At 42.6% G+C, this 15594-nt stretch overlaps 1 protein-coding gene across 2 annotated transcripts in view; it reads right to left on the bottom strand.

Annotated features, from left to right (window-relative positions):
- The window catches only part of tmcc1a (transmembrane and coiled-coil domain family 1a), a 44184-nt gene extending 37153 nt beyond the window's left edge, over nt 1–7031 (bottom strand). For both annotated transcript variants that reach the window (XM_086141320.1, XM_086141321.1), the window contains exons 1-2: nt 6973–7031; nt 5970–6047 (exon numbers count right to left, since the gene is read on the bottom strand). The gene's annotated coding sequence lies outside the window, so the exon portion shown is untranslated. The remainder of the gene's footprint in view (nt 1–5969; nt 6048–6972) is intronic.
- Between the last annotated feature and the right edge of the window lie 8563 nt (nt 7032–15594).

Raw genomic sequence — 15594 nt, 5'->3', positions numbered from 1 at the left:
GAGGTGGGGGGGGAATGTGAGAGGCCGCGGTGATCATGGCCGATGGCTCACGGTGTGTGTTTTGGTGGACCATATCAAGTTCAGACCCTGAGTTCAGCACGGAGTGTGTCTGCCCGAAAGGTGAATGGCAGGTAGTTCCCTGACAGAGGCAGGCACAACGCCTCATTGTGAAAGCTGAAACCCACAAGAGGCCCCGCTGGCACAATTGCGCAAAAGATTTCCAGGAACAGGACAAACCAGATGACACACAGTCATTTACACCTCCGCGCGATGATGTAAAAACACACATTCCTACACTCCAGGTCACGGAAGATGAATTGAAGACGTCGCTCTAACATCCTGAACGTCGTCACCGCTCTGCTCATACGGATAGGTTAGATGGCTGACGTTTTCTTTTCTTTTACATGCAAACTTATAAGAAGCGGCGTCACAAAGCAATGTCATTTTCGATACACGTGACAGCGGCGGAAAAAAGACAAAAAATGAGGGGTTTTTTTTCCGTCTTCAAAAAATATATCAGACAATTACCTCATTCACCCCGTCGCATACTGGGTTTACTACAGCGTTAAAAACTTGCAGGGTTGCAAAATAACAAAGGAAAAGGGTCATACTTTAGGGGGCCAGAATATGCAGAATGGGTACTCATCAGTGACTGGCCTGGTTATTATCTTCATTTAACACCCCTAAAATGTAGAGGTTTTTTTTTTAAGTTTCAGAATTTCCAATATCTCCCTCCCTGCCCGTGAATTCCTCTGTTTCTCTTCATCGCTTTATATATCACTCAACCCGACTATCATTCACCCAGAGGTTTACCGTATCCTTCAGTGACAGCTGCATGCAAGAAGACTAGGAGAAGAAAACCAGGTTCAAGTCAAATATCAGCACAGAAGTGATTCCCTGTTTATTTTTTTATATTCTTGTGGAATCCGTTGCAGAGTTAATAGTTGTGAAACTGATTTTGCAGGGAGTACCATTTCTGAACTAAATCAATATGAAAAATTAGCTTTGAGCGGCAGGGTGAGTCTAACATGACGCTTCAGAAGGCAGGGGATTTAAACTGCACGATGCGATAACCAAAATGACTGACTATTATCATCATTGGACCGAGTGTCGATCTGCAAGTGAATGGAGCACAAACTTTGAATAAAATAGAATATGCCTTTATTCGTCAACAGAGTGGACATTTCAAACTTGGTACCACTGGTACCGGTACTCTCCGGCCAAAAGTCGGAAAAGCTTGGCGTTGGAAAGCCGAGCCAAGACAATGTGGAGGTAGGTCTTTGCTTTATCCCTTACTGTTCTCAAGAGAAAGGATTTAGAGTATTACTACTTCGGCGATGGTGGTTATAACCCCCTTACCTAACCTTAGCTGGGATGACAATGATTTTTCTTTTTTTTTTTGTTTAATCCTTCAAAACCAGAGTCTATCATCTAGTTAATGGAGCAATAGCATGGTATCAGTACCAATGGAAAGCTCACATTTACTAGAGCTCTAACCCAAACCCTAATTTCTAACCCAAACCCAAGCTCCAGTTTTAATCCCTTCATGCTAAACCTAACTCCCCAACCAAAAGTCAGACAAGCTTGAGGATGGTGCTGTTGGAAAGCATCCCCAAGACAATTTGAGGGTAGGCCCCATTTCCATTGGTCCCTCTAATATGGTTCTTTGGAAAGAGGAATTTAAACCAGTGCTAATCATCTAGTTAATGGAGCACAACCTTGGTTCCTGCACCCATGGAAAACTCACCTCTACCAGAGCCCTGACCCTAAACCCAGCTCTAACCCCAACCTTCATGATGAAACTAACTCTCCAACCAAAATTTGGACAAGCTTGAGATTGATGCCGTTGGAAAGCCCACTCAAGACAATGTGGGGGTCGGATCCATTTCCACTGGTCCATCCTATACAGCTCTTCACTTAAACAATTTTGAGCAGCGCCACTTTGGTGATGGTGCTTAGCTTAACCTCGGTACTGTTACTTATGGGAAACCCACACCAATCCATACGTCTCTTTCAACGCCACCCGATGTTTCCTTCTGCATAATTCATCTTGTGTGTAGAACCGAAACCGGTCCACGTTGACTTCAACTACAGCAACGGTCAGCAGACACCTAATATGTCTGACCTGATGGAGGGGATGATGTGAAGCCTAATCGTGCTGTCGTTTACTTGTGAGACATTGGTTTCCAGCGGACAAAGCAAGAAACTAACAGTCCATAAATTACATTCTTAATCCATCAGAATGGCGACCCTAAACAACCTCAGACGATGTGTGTCAAGCAGTAGCCGGGCCTCCATATTTGCCAAGACAGCTAATTTCAAACCAACTCTCGTAGGACATCATTGACTGTCGACGGGATGGAAAGCATCTACACGCCAGCTGAAATCTCATACCGGGGCTTGTGTTAAGGCACACAGCTGTAAGGAAAGGGAATGTGTGTCCTGGACAAAGAGGGCTTTTTGAGACCACAGAGCTGTCAAGCCAGAGGGCATCCAGGTCTTTGGGGTGCTGGCAGATGTAAACAACTTCACAGTCAGATACAAATCAACATCACTTGCTTAAATAACTCGGAGTTGAGGTACTGAGACACCTGGTGGAGGTGCAGGTCCAGACGCTGATATCAACGACATAACACGTCGACTGGTCAACAACTGTATCGAAAACCGTCAATATTCAACAGAGAGGCGAGATGCTTTTTTTTTTTGTGAAGGAGTGAGTGCTAAGCAGAAGGCGATGTCTGTTTGAGACGAAGTAATCCAGACAGGAAAGGATGAAATCCCACCTGTGACGAATATAAGCGGACTGTTGTTTAAATATTCATGTCTGCCCTCGGCATCTTGATCCCTCCAAGAAAATGGTTTTCGCACTAAAAGCTGACCGCAGCCTTTAACATGCAAACTCTACACAGTGTGTGAGACCACTTCTTTATTCTGCAGCTGTCTTCAGGCTGGACAGGATCTGAGGGAGGCAAGCAGCATGTTGCTACTAGAAACCAGAGTTTTCTAAAGGAATTTCACTTTCATCCTACAAGTGTGGGAGTCGGTAATACTGGCACGATGCTTGCAGGAAGAGGTAGAGTCTGACAGAATGATCAGCACCTTATTTCGTGAAATCATGCCATTTGATATTCAGCAATTATTGATATCCGTTACAATGATCCTAAATGGAATTATATTTAACAATTTATTAATAGCAGTTAGCGGAATTAAAATGAAACGTTGTTGGACTAAACCAGGGGTCGGCAGCCCGCGGCTCCGAGTGGCTTGGGAAAATAAATTATAAATATTTGATTGAAGTGTATTTCATTTGTGTTAATTCCTTTTTTTAACTTTTAGTTCTAAGTTGGGAGATTATTGTGATCTTGAAATATTAAATAGAATTACATTTATCATTCTTCGCCGCTCAAAATAACGTCACACTCGCAGAAGCCGGTATACCCGCCAGCCAGTAAAGTCGCAGAAGTCCCATAAACCAGGTGAAATGAATATTCATGAAGATATTTTGCAAATAATTATTTTCTATTGTTTACTGACAGTGATTTTTTCCCGATTTATTTTTGAAATTCAGGTCAAGGCTCCGCTACACGCTCTGAAAGCCCAAAGCTCAAAATGGGTTCATTACATAATTAAAGTTTAATTTTATCCGTAATACTTTGTGAATTTCAGAAGCAACACACTTGTTTATACAAAGTGTAAAGGTAATAAAAAGCAATATATACAGTGGTACCTTTATTTTAGACGTCAAAAAGTAATTGCGGCTCCCGGTGTTTTCTTTCTGAGGAAACCGGGTCCAGATGTCTCTTTGGGTGTTAAAGGTTGCCGACCCCTGGACTAAACCTTTGCGTCCATCCTCTGAAGTTCCCTAACGCAGCGCACGAAACCGTGCCGATCTGGACTTCTTTAATCAGCGTTAAGCAAATGGACGTAGACAATGTAAATTTCTGAACAGCAAATAGGAACAACATGGCTGTGGTGGAGCCAACAGACAACGGCTCATCATTCATTCCTCTCTCGATCAAACTGATTGAGAGAGGACTCAAGAGTGAGCGGAAAGTGTGAATTCTAAGTTAAGCTCCATTTTCACACCTCTGCTATCTGCAAGGCAAAAACCAGGGAGGCCCTACAGAGAAAGTGTTTGTGTGTGTGTGTTGGGTTGCTTCGTCTTTAGCAATGAGTAAACAAACTAAAGGACCAAATGATGCTCAGACCCTGGTGAAGAATGATTCCTCAGGGGTGGAAAGACAAGGACGTTAAAGTGAGGCTCTTCTGCAATTCAAAGCCATAAGATTTAAAGCTTCTTTGGTCACACAAGGAGGCTCCTACCTGATGTTTTATTTGTTAAAAATTAAATACACTAAACAAAACAAACAAAAAAAAAAACATCACCAGAGGGTCTTCAATACATTTTTCATTTATCATTATCATATTAACTAAAAACTGTGTACTATTAAGCATTACTTGTTACTACACATGACATATCATCACTTAGCTCTAGTATTTTTCGATATTTTTGTGATTTCCTGTAATTCGATAAATGCACGTTTGTATTTAATACCTAAATAAGATCCTCTCCCCTCCCCCCCATGAGCACACATGCTGTCGTCCCGATTACATCACCAGGTATCATTACCTCAAACTTGACCTTGACCAAGTAAAACAAAATCGAATAGAGCAAAATAAAAGCCCGGGATGTTTCTCATACACAGAAATTGCCAAACACGCTACCACATTTGCTTTCAGTCCTCCTTCAGTATTGCAGCTGGGTATGATTTTGTGTTTGTTGCATTTAGAAATTAGTTTTCACTTGTGGAGAGGATGCTCTTTTTATGGAACATGCATTTGTTGAATCAAGTTCACTGATGTTAAAAGTACATGTCTTGTGATATTTAATTCACTAAAAAAAACAAACATAACTTCTTAGGCCCTTAGCAGGGGGTAATTGTGGACCTTCCCCACAATGTAACTGTTTATAAATGCTGATAATGGTAGCATTTTGACTGAACTCACAACCAGCACAAAAATCTCACTGATGCGGTTTAAATCTTTAATATCAAAATACTGCCATAATATTTTTAATTCCTCCACCCTCAGCCGCAGGGAATCTTCAATCTTTGCAGTTACAGTTAACAGTTAAGACAATTCATATTTCATTGTATTTCTTATTCTTCCTCCTTTCTACTATTATCTATTACTGTTATGTTTTTTACTTGAAACTCTGGCACAACAATTTCCTTCGGGATAAATAAAGTTGTTCTCATCTCATCTCATAAGGCAAGTTAAAAATATCCCTTCATTTGTCTCTGTCGTATGTATTCTGCTGAAAGGTACAGAGAGCCAAAGCAGAAACATTGTAAAAGCACGAACAGTCAGTTTGACTCCACACCGCATTATCGTTCTTGTCTGTTGAGAAACAATTACATGTGAGAAGTGCTTTATTCTTGTAAACACAGCCAATTAATAATCCCCTGTGACAGTGATGCAAGCGCACGGGGATCTGCATCGGTCTCTCAATCTTATCTGCACTAAGCACATCTTCCCCACATCAGCGCTGTAGCGTTACACTGAGCCGAGCACAGATCGGGGGAGTTGACAACTCAATCTATTTCTTAAGCAGACACCTTGCAAGACTCTCAGTGCTAAGTCAGCTCCCAACAGGGAAGACACAACATGAATGCAGCGGAGATGTGGAGAAGGAGGAGGAGGAGGAGGAGGAGGGTAACGTCATCATGGTGGTCTGACCGTCAGACTGAGACATGAATGGCTGCATTAGTAGTGCCCTGAAGGGGCAGTCAAGCTCTTTGCCACTTAGCAGAATATGCCGAATAGATATGGTAGTTAACATGTCCATGACACCACTCTAATCTTCTATATGTGCATTTTTTTTTACATGCGCTGCACAAAACAAGACAGATATGAGAAATGGTCTGAGAAGGAAGATGATGAAAACATTTTAGATGGGGTGAACTAACCTTCAGTCCATCATGAGGATGCCGGAGAGGTTTTCCTTCATTGCAGAGATGACACTCCGCTACATCGAGCCCGCAGATCTTTTTACAAAGAAAAAAAAAAAAAAGAAAGGTGAGATCGAAATTGTTTTCTCCGTGGCACGTTGCCTCCCCTAGTTTCTGCTCGGCCGTGCATGTCGATGTGCCACACATCTGATAATTAGAGGCTGCAGAAAAATGTCTGTGTGGATGGGGAGTGAGGCACCACAGCGAGCATCAGATTAAAACGCTGCTGCGGATGTCCAGGTCTTTTCAGGCCACGAAATGTCTTTAGCCCATCAGATTGAATTAGCTGGCGGGGACTGAAATAAACATAGCTGAGGGGGCCTTCAAAACATGCGTGGGTTGCCAGCAAGTTTGCAGGGTCCTGAATTATATAACTGGCAACATACAATAGCAGCATTATTTACATTAAACAGCCCGGTACACTTATTACCCCTCCACAGCAAACCATGCAGGGGATTATACAATTACAATGGCATACCTGCAGATGTCAAGATTGTTTTTTTTTTTTTTAATTATCATTCCCTATTCTCCTTCATAATGGGAGTGAGAGGAGACTCTTGTACATCCATGTGTTAGAACAGTGCCAGTGCAGGCTGCTGGGGTGCACCGAGCCCAGCGCCTCCCTGGGTGATAACGGCGGACCAAATGATAAACAGCCACCGCTGTGAGACTGACGAAGTCCCTTTCGGGTCGTATGACGGCTGACACACACACACCAAGTGTTTGCACGAAAAAAGTCGATGAAATGTGACTTTCAGCAGCGGCGTGTTAACGGTCCCCGGTTGACAGTCCCGTTAAGTGTGCGGAGCTAGAGATATCATGATGTATAAATCCGAACTGCCCTCTCCCGTGCTGTAGCGGAGATATCGGTGCGTCGGCGGCGAGTATAACGATACGGTAAATCAAATCTCAAAACTTGAATTGAAAAAAATATATGCATATATGTGCAGTCAACACTTACACGAGTAGCAGCAAACAGTTGGAGGTGACGTCCAGGGAACGCCTCTGCTGCCAGTGCCGTCCGCTCGGCGCTTAGCCCCGCCCATCCGCGTGACGTCATCACGCAGGGCGTAACCGGAGATTGGATTATGAAAGATAGCCCGGCTAACAGTTTGCCCGGCTAGCAGTCAGCCCGGCTAACCGGTAGCCCGACTAGCTGGTATCCCGGTTTAACGCTGGCCCGCTCCTCCGACGGCGACATCAACGTCGAAGAAAGAAGAATAAAAAAGTCATTTTAGTAACTTCTCCTCGAATACACCACGTTTACCACATACAGGTACACGGTCGGGTCGACTAGGTAGTCGGCCGGTGTCATGGCGGCTCCGACCGCAAGGGGTCTCTAAAAATCACCTTCAACTGCGGCCTCATCCTTATTTATTTTCAAGGAAAAAGTAGAAGTAAGTCATCCGTAAAATAAAGTATATTATTTCTTGCTGTAATGCAGTTTGTAATCTGTGACATGTATGGACACCTCAGTCATCTGATCTTCACGTACACAAATTCAAACTCCCCCGTTGTTTTTTCTCAATTGGTTCGTTCCACATGCATGGATATTTGTGTTTTTATGATTAATATTTGTCTAAAATCACTTTAAACTCGGGATTTTGCAAAACAACCTGATTTATTTATCCAGAGAAAAGCTACAACCTTAAATCCAATTCAGAAAAGCATACACAGGTTTAAGAGTATACGTCTGCCTGTTCCTCCTTGACCATGAATGTTTGCACGTTTAAAAGAAACTATTAACTACACTAAATGCTACACTAAACTAATTGCCAAAAATTTGCAGCGATTATACGACTTATGTTTGCTGAAGAGTTAAAAGTCTGAAAGTTTATCCTGTTTCACCTTCCTCCTCCGAGGTAAATTAAGCCCTTTGCCCTGCAAAGCCTGCAGAAACAACACAACCGTCTTGAAATTTGTTATTTGGCTCAATGAATCATGAAAGTCAATAAAGAACCTTGAAGAATTGAACCTCCAGATTAAAAAGAACACATTTTTAAGAAGAGTCATTAAAGAACTGAACTCCCAAGGATGGCCTTACAAACCAGATGTTAATTGTGATTAACATTTACTTGTTACTCTATTTAATTCTGCTCTTGCTTCATGTATTTTCCATTATCTTAATCTGTGTGGCCTGCTTTACCGTGCCCTTCGAATTCAAAAACAGAAAAATTAAGCGAAGTGAATAGAATTTAAAAGTCAATGCAGTCTTTGCCTTTATATGGTAGTTTTAGTCTGAATTAAAGCAACACAAAAGAATGCTTTGCATATGATTCTTAATGTTTTGAAGGTTTTAGATAATGAATAAACATAAGCATTGTACTGAGTCCTTGACCAAAATATAAAGTGGTCTTCAAAGCTACCAGTGAAATTATTCTCTTCACCCCCATGTCTTTGTTCATCTCAGCAACAAAAAGCAACACAGATGATTATAGAAGCAAACCTCCTGTTGTCTGCTCAGGAAGATTTTTTTTTATTTACAAAAGCAGTTCATTGCTTGTGCAGATTTATATTCTCAGCATACATTTCATATTGGACACAAATAATCCCACACATCAGGATATCTTTTTCCACCGCTAAAGTCACAAGAAGTACTTTTTCTGATGTGCAAAATGATCAGTTAAAGCATTGAAACGTGACAGGGCATTTACTTTACACAGATACAACAACATTGTCGTTTTGAATAGTCAGGGTTCTTCTCATACTTATGTAAGTTGCCCTCCCTTAAGATTCCACATAAGCATGTCGTGCATGTAGACCGACAAATCCAGTGGCATTAGGTCTTATTCCACAGACGCCCCAAACAAACTTGTTATAATAAGACTTGTTTCTGTGCTCTCACACCTTACGAGGATAAGATAGCATGATGTGCTGGTAGACGTGTTTCATTTCTAGATAATAGGTGCAAGGCCTCCTTTTCACAGCAGAGATATTACACCTTTGTAGCCATGGCAACATCAAATATCTCCACTACCTATACGGAGAGGGATTCTTTTTCTTCCTTCCGCAGAGATTTCAGGCTTAATGGGTGTTTCCTAGACGCACTTTGATAAACTCATAAACTCACACAAACAGCTTATTGGAGGTTTGGAAAGGGAAAGCTGTAAATACCCTTTATTCGAGCCAGTCGATTTCACCGGGTGCATTTTTAGGCAAGAGTCTAAAAATAGGGGCAGCAAAGTCAGAAATCAATCTCTTTTATCACCAAAAGGACAGCTCATATAAAAAGAGCAAGGAGGCTAGAATGTGCAGATGCACAAGAAATGGATTCTTGCGGCTTTATGTAGGTTTACGATCATGATTCTGCTGAGGTTGAATTGTTTGATTTGAACAATTCAAACCAGTCATAATGCTATATATTCTCTCTTTAATTTGAATTAATTTTGAAACAGCCTTTAGCTCCATTTCTTTCTCTGACGACATCCAAAGTATGAGACCATTCATTGTTCTCCCCTTCCAAACTTCAGAGATAAGCCAACATAATTACAGAATTACACAATCTCTTACTTAATTTTTCAATCAGTTCATTCAATTAACCTCCCCTTTGGTTGCAAAAAACTGAAAACAAGATGTAACTTCTTGCACGTAACGTGGTAAATTGGAACCCGACATACATACATACATACATATAAAACTGTTGGAGGAATTTGAAGACTATAAGCCTGTTGTAGAGCTTATTGTCCACTAGATGGCGACATTGACAAAGAATACGAACTTAGTAGAAGTTTCTTCAGGGTAATGAAAACGTCTCTGCCTGCAGGACCAGCAGATAGAGATGTGCGTTTGGTCTGGAAGAAGCTGTAGCTTAGATCAAAGGACTCCTTTGTTAACTGAAATATTTGCAGCTGTAACAAACCTTCCAGTGGTCCTAAATGATCTGTCACTACAACAAACAGCTTTTAAACACGGCAGAGAAAAAGGCAGCGTCCATGCAAAAGTGCTTCATTCCCTGCAGTTCCTCCTCCTGCAAGTTTTTTTTGTTTCCTATTACCATTTTCATACCCTTTCTCTGTTCATGACTCCTCCTCTGCAAGATGGGGGAAAAAAAAACCCTCTGTAAATAGATTGCGCTAATATGTCATTAGCTATCAAAGATTGTGACTGCCCCTGCAATTTATTATTGCCGCGGAGTCGATTGATTTGATTTCTAAATTAAAAAGTTCAATTAGAATGATTAAGGAATGGAATTAGAAATATGAGAAGTGTGAGTCACTAGAGGACGTCCCCGCTCACTGCGGAGTTTTAAGCGAGAGATAGATAGATGATTTTATATTTGTGCATGGCCAAGCTATTTACATAGGTTTTCATGTACCTGTGTACAAAATTACCTCTTCATTTGATGGGTAGATTGTTTTCTACGGGACTTTTTCCCTGCGTGACCATGAAGTGCTGCATTACGCAGCCCTGGGAGTGCATCTCAAAAACATCCCAGTGACGTTGTGTTTTTTCACACGACCGGCTCTATCGGCCGAAGGACCTTAACGAAGCACATATGAACATAAACATGTATAAATATAACATCTAATCCATACTCAAAACCACGTGAGGCGCAGACGGGCTGTTTTTCCTGCTCCCACAGTAGAGCAGAGGATAATGGGAAAGATTAGTGTGAGCGGCTGATGCCTGGTGACCCTTTCTCGGAGAGCGCGGCAGACGTGGATGCTGGCTCTCAGTGGCCCTCGCCAATTAGAGCATCCTCTCTAGCAGGCCGGTCTTAATGAAGAGTCTGGAACACAGGAGTGGAGGTGGGTAGGTAGGCATTGATTCTTAGCCTGGTTAGGGCACAGCTGGGGACCCGACATGGGAAAGCCTGGGGACTGGAGGACCATATCTTCTTCCTCTATCATATATCAGTCATCCTCTGGGAGACACGGCTCCGTCTACGTCTGTGTTTCCCCCCATTTGACTTTCCGCCATCGCACCGCCTCGCCGTCGAGTGTAAATCCTCCCCGTTGATTTTTGCCGCTCGGTGAATCATCAATAAGGAAAATAAAATGAGGTCCGAGGAGGAGGCTGGTGCGTCTGTGTGTTCCACGCCGAACCGAGGTCCGGGAAACCTTTCAGAACAATCCTTGGAGAGTAATTGGATGAGCAGCATCTCCATTCGCCGCTAAACCTAATTAATTCCACACGTTGACTGGCAGGTTTCAAATACCCTGTCAGTCTTATGGCGCTTTAATTGCACCTTCATCACGAGATGGTTTCGATTTAGGACGTCAGAGCCTCCTGAGTCCTTTGCAATTTCTTCAATGTTCTCGGTTCTCCAACAGAAATGTAAAAAAAAAAAAAAAAAACACAAAAATGACATCTACATCTATATGGCATTGCTGGATCTGTATGCAGAAGATCCCGACACGCGTGGGCTGCAGAAACGTAAACGTCCGCAATCACCTGGATGCCAGGGGCGGCATTTCTGAGAATACTGTCCATTTATAAAAACAGCCACACTCCACAGTCTGAGCATGTCTACTGTCACTCCCTTTCTGATAAGGTCAGGAACCCTCTGCCTCCTTCTCTTGATTCTGCATCTCCAGAGTGATCAGCATGCTAATATGGCTAATTGCCTTTCACAGTTTTGAAATGCTACTGAGATGGAAGGGCCGACAGGCAGGCAATCATTTTAAAGTAGCAGGAGATATTCCGGATAATATTCCTAAACACGGGCAGGTCAGGATGGGCCAAGAAAACAAAAAAAAAAAAAAAAAAAAAGGACTGGCACAACTTATGAATGCCAGGTGTATTCAATCGAAACGTGTCAGGTGGAATCGATGGGTCTCTGCAGAGTTACAAGAGCATCGCAGTAATAATTGGGTGAAATGATATTTCGGTCTTGTTAATTTGATGCAAGTCTACACAGGTCAAGCAGCTTTGCTCAACCACATCCCGTCTCTTAACTGCAGGGTATGTTCTTTTATAGTTTTACAACTAAAACCCCTGACATTTCTATTTGTTTCGTTTCCACCGCTGGTGTGTGTTCATGGTGCAACTTGATCCAATCTCCATCCTTGGGGGGGGGGGGGGGGGGGGGGGGGGGGGGGGGGGGACTATTTGAGGAAGCTTAAAGTTGGGGCTGGGCTAGACCATTGTCTGCAGAAGGATAGCACAAGGGAGCGCGGTCGCTAAGCTATCATCTCTGATGAACAACGCCTCCCACCCCACCCAGGCTTCTTTCCATGTTGACGTATGCAAGCCGTCAGTTACGGCATAGGCTCGCCGTCCGCCCGAACGCTTGCCTGTCCCCACACCGGGCTCCTTCCCATGTCGGTGTATGCTAGCCACCGGTTACAGCATATGCTAGCCACTCATCCACGACTGGGCTTCTCGCCCCATCAGCATACGATAGCCAATGGGGCAAGTACAATAGCTTCTTCCCATGACGGCGTATGCTAGCTGCCGGTGACAGCGATATACAGGTTGTTTCACAGGAGTCCCAGGAACTCGGAAGTCATCGGCTTCTGGAACTGGGAAGAAGCTTGCCGGGGCCGGGTAGCTAGCATACATACACCCACGTGGGAAGAAGCCCGGTCAGGGACGTCAAATTCTGACCTTGAGCATGAAACAGAGATCGCGGCTCTTACTTTAGAGACGAAGACCCACCAGGAAGGGGCGACTGGCGTCCAGGAGAGGTGTCCAAGTGGCGGTAGCCACTCTGGACAATAATCTAGCACCGAAGTGCCGGCAGCAAGCTCCTCTTAAGCTCAGCCTGACGAGGCTTCATGGTCAACAGGTGTGTGTTGCACCCCAGCTGAACTCGTTCTGCTCCATCAGGCTCGTCGGTGAAGGACTGAGGGGAAAGGAACTGCACACAGACGCCTCACCCTGGATCCCAACACCACTCCAGTGTAACAACCTCATGAAACACAATAAATGAAGAGACTTATTGTACTTTGATGCTCTTACATGACAACTCCAATACTGAGTGTTAAAATTGGATGTTGCTCTCATAGAAATATATTAAAATATGTGGCTTTCATGGCTTTTGGCCCCTGCTATGACTCCTTGTTTGAGAGTTCAGATCTTGTTTCGCTCCTTTCTAGTGGTTTGGGGACAAATTCAGTCTGAAGATATATCCTATCTGTTTGTCTTGTGCCAAACTGAAAGATATTTGTAAATGATCTTCAAAAAATGCATTTTACCAGGATATACAAATGAATACTCCAATGGGCAGAATGGATTGGCAGTTTATTAAATAACGTAGGTGTCGCTCAGGAGCCGATGACGTCGGGTCTGATAGAGAAAACACTCGGTTGAGTAAAACATGTGAAAATGATCCAAAGACACGAAGGAGCAGCTGAGTTGTCTGAAGTTGTAACTGTAGATGGACCTTCTCCATAAACTTGGTCGTCATGAGGCCAACAGAGCGGAAAGTCATTCAAAGGCCGACCGTGACAAAATCCCGCCGCGATCGACTTGATTGACGGGCGCTGTAGTTCTACCCGGCAGTCACGCAAACAGGGAAAAACAAAATTCTGTAACCCCAAAACAAATCAATGCAAGTCACAGAAGCGCAGTCTCTTTTTTCCATTGGACGGCATTGATTTGCACCGGGTGTCCTCTGAAGCATGCGGAGAAAATCAAAATAACAAACCGCTCTTCTCACTCTTGTCGCCGACTCTTTTGAAAGGCCCGGCCCGTCGATCCCGTCTTTATCTCCTCTCGGCCTCCTCGCACGTTCTCGTCATCGCTGACGTCTTTTGTTTCAACAGAAAGAAGTACTTCACCGGTTAAAACGTACAGAGGTGACGATATTTTAATGATTCACCGCTGATTTCTTCTTCTCTGGACAGCTGCCTTCAGAGGTCACAGTCAATCATTAACCCTCTTCCTGGTTCCCTCCATCCATAAACCTTCCTCCAGACCTCCTCCAACCTCAGCTGCCTTCTACCCAGATCTTCTCCATGTCCAAACCATCTGACTTATCTCCAGAACGTCTAACAAGCACCGTCCCTCCTCCTCATCTTCATCTCCGCCACCTTCTGTCTTCTCCTCAGTATCTCCAGACTACGTGTCTGCTCTCACCTGCATCTTCCACACCTTCTGCTCCACCTGTTCTCTCTGGAGATCACAATGAGCTCAAAAACGGTGCGGAAACAAATATTTTTTACAAACAAATGTATTTCTTATTTATTTATCTATCTATTTATTTATTTTTATTATTTATTTTATTTTATTTTATTTTTTATTGTTTTTATTTTTTTTATTTTTGTATTTTGTATTTTTTATTTTTATTTATTTTATTTATTTATCATTATTTATGTATTGTTTATTATTTATTTATTTATTTATTTGATTTATTATATTTTATCTTTTATTTTATTTATTTATTATTTTTGTATTTTGTATTTTTTACAAACAAATACGCTCTCTCGTGGTTCCAGCCTCCTGCAAGGGTTGTACCTTTGCGCGAGTCTTCACGGCTCCTGCGAGCACCGAATCCTTCACAATCGCACCGAAACTCCAACTGGAGCAAAATCACGACCCCGGTATCGAATGTTCGCCTGACGACGCGTAATAGTTTTCTGCCGTGTAGTTTTGGATGTATTGATTTCTTCTTTCTTCCTCAGATGGCCTGCCACCTTCTCTCTGGCAGGATGTGCAGAAACGACAGGGTTTGCTACCTTTCGCTTTAGTTTTTGCAGTCGAACAAATCTCAAAGCGTATTCACTTCCGCATTAAATAAATGCAAATATGTCCCTTGATGGACTGAAACTTAATCAAAAATGCATGGGAAACAAAATGCTGATACTAAAATTGATTATAAATTAAATAATTATAATTATACTAATTAATTATATAAATATAATTTGGAAAAAATAAAAGGACAAAAGTACAAACAGCGTCTTATGACAATTTAGCAGGGCTCAACAGGTGGAGGGTACTATGCGATGGCGGCTGATGGAACAGGATCAGGAAATAAAACGGGGCTTACATGAAGGAAAACACACGCATTAAAACTTTATTGTGCCGCACGGAGACGGCGAGGGATCTGAAATCAATAGCTCACAATTCCAAATGAGGCAGGACTTTTAGTCCGGGCACAAGATCAACGCCAAAGTGAATAGAAAGAAAAGGTTTGTCTAAACCCGGCGCGTGTTTAAGACGGTTTGTTCATCGGAAAGAGTCCAAGTCTATGATAAATGACAAATAAAACGATGAATAAAAAGGTTTGGGGGACACGGATGGGGCTTCTGTCGCATCAGTGATAGAAATAGAGAATATGGACGGTCCTGGAAAGGCACCTTGGGGTACACCGCCGTATCGAAGACGTTTCAGACGCCGACACTGCGAATATACTTCTGTTGACTACAGGTATAATTGTTGAATTAAGTGGACGGGATCAGATTTACAAGCTCTTATATTCTACTGAATGTTTTAGAAGTTTATTGAGCTTAAAATTAACAAAAACTGTGGAAATGAAAATGTCACCGAGGGCCACGTCAGCATAATGGCAGCCCAAATGTAACAGTAACAGTACAAATGTAACTAAATGTAATGTAAAATAAATGTAACTTCTCCTTGATGTTAAATAACTCTGATTTATGACTCATGGAAACATTGAAATCCAAAATGTTACGTTGCA

This window comes from Fistularia commersonii, chromosome 34, assembly GCF_037954325.1.
Source record: "Fistularia commersonii isolate RoL2024-O1a breed Wild chromosome 34, RoL_Fcom_v1.0, whole genome shotgun sequence".
In the NCBI taxonomy this organism is placed as follows: Eukaryota; Metazoa; Chordata; class Actinopteri; order Syngnathiformes; family Fistulariidae; genus Fistularia; species Fistularia commersonii.
Note: the sequence above shows the minus strand (reverse complement) of the source record. Positions and strands in the feature narration are given on the sequence as shown.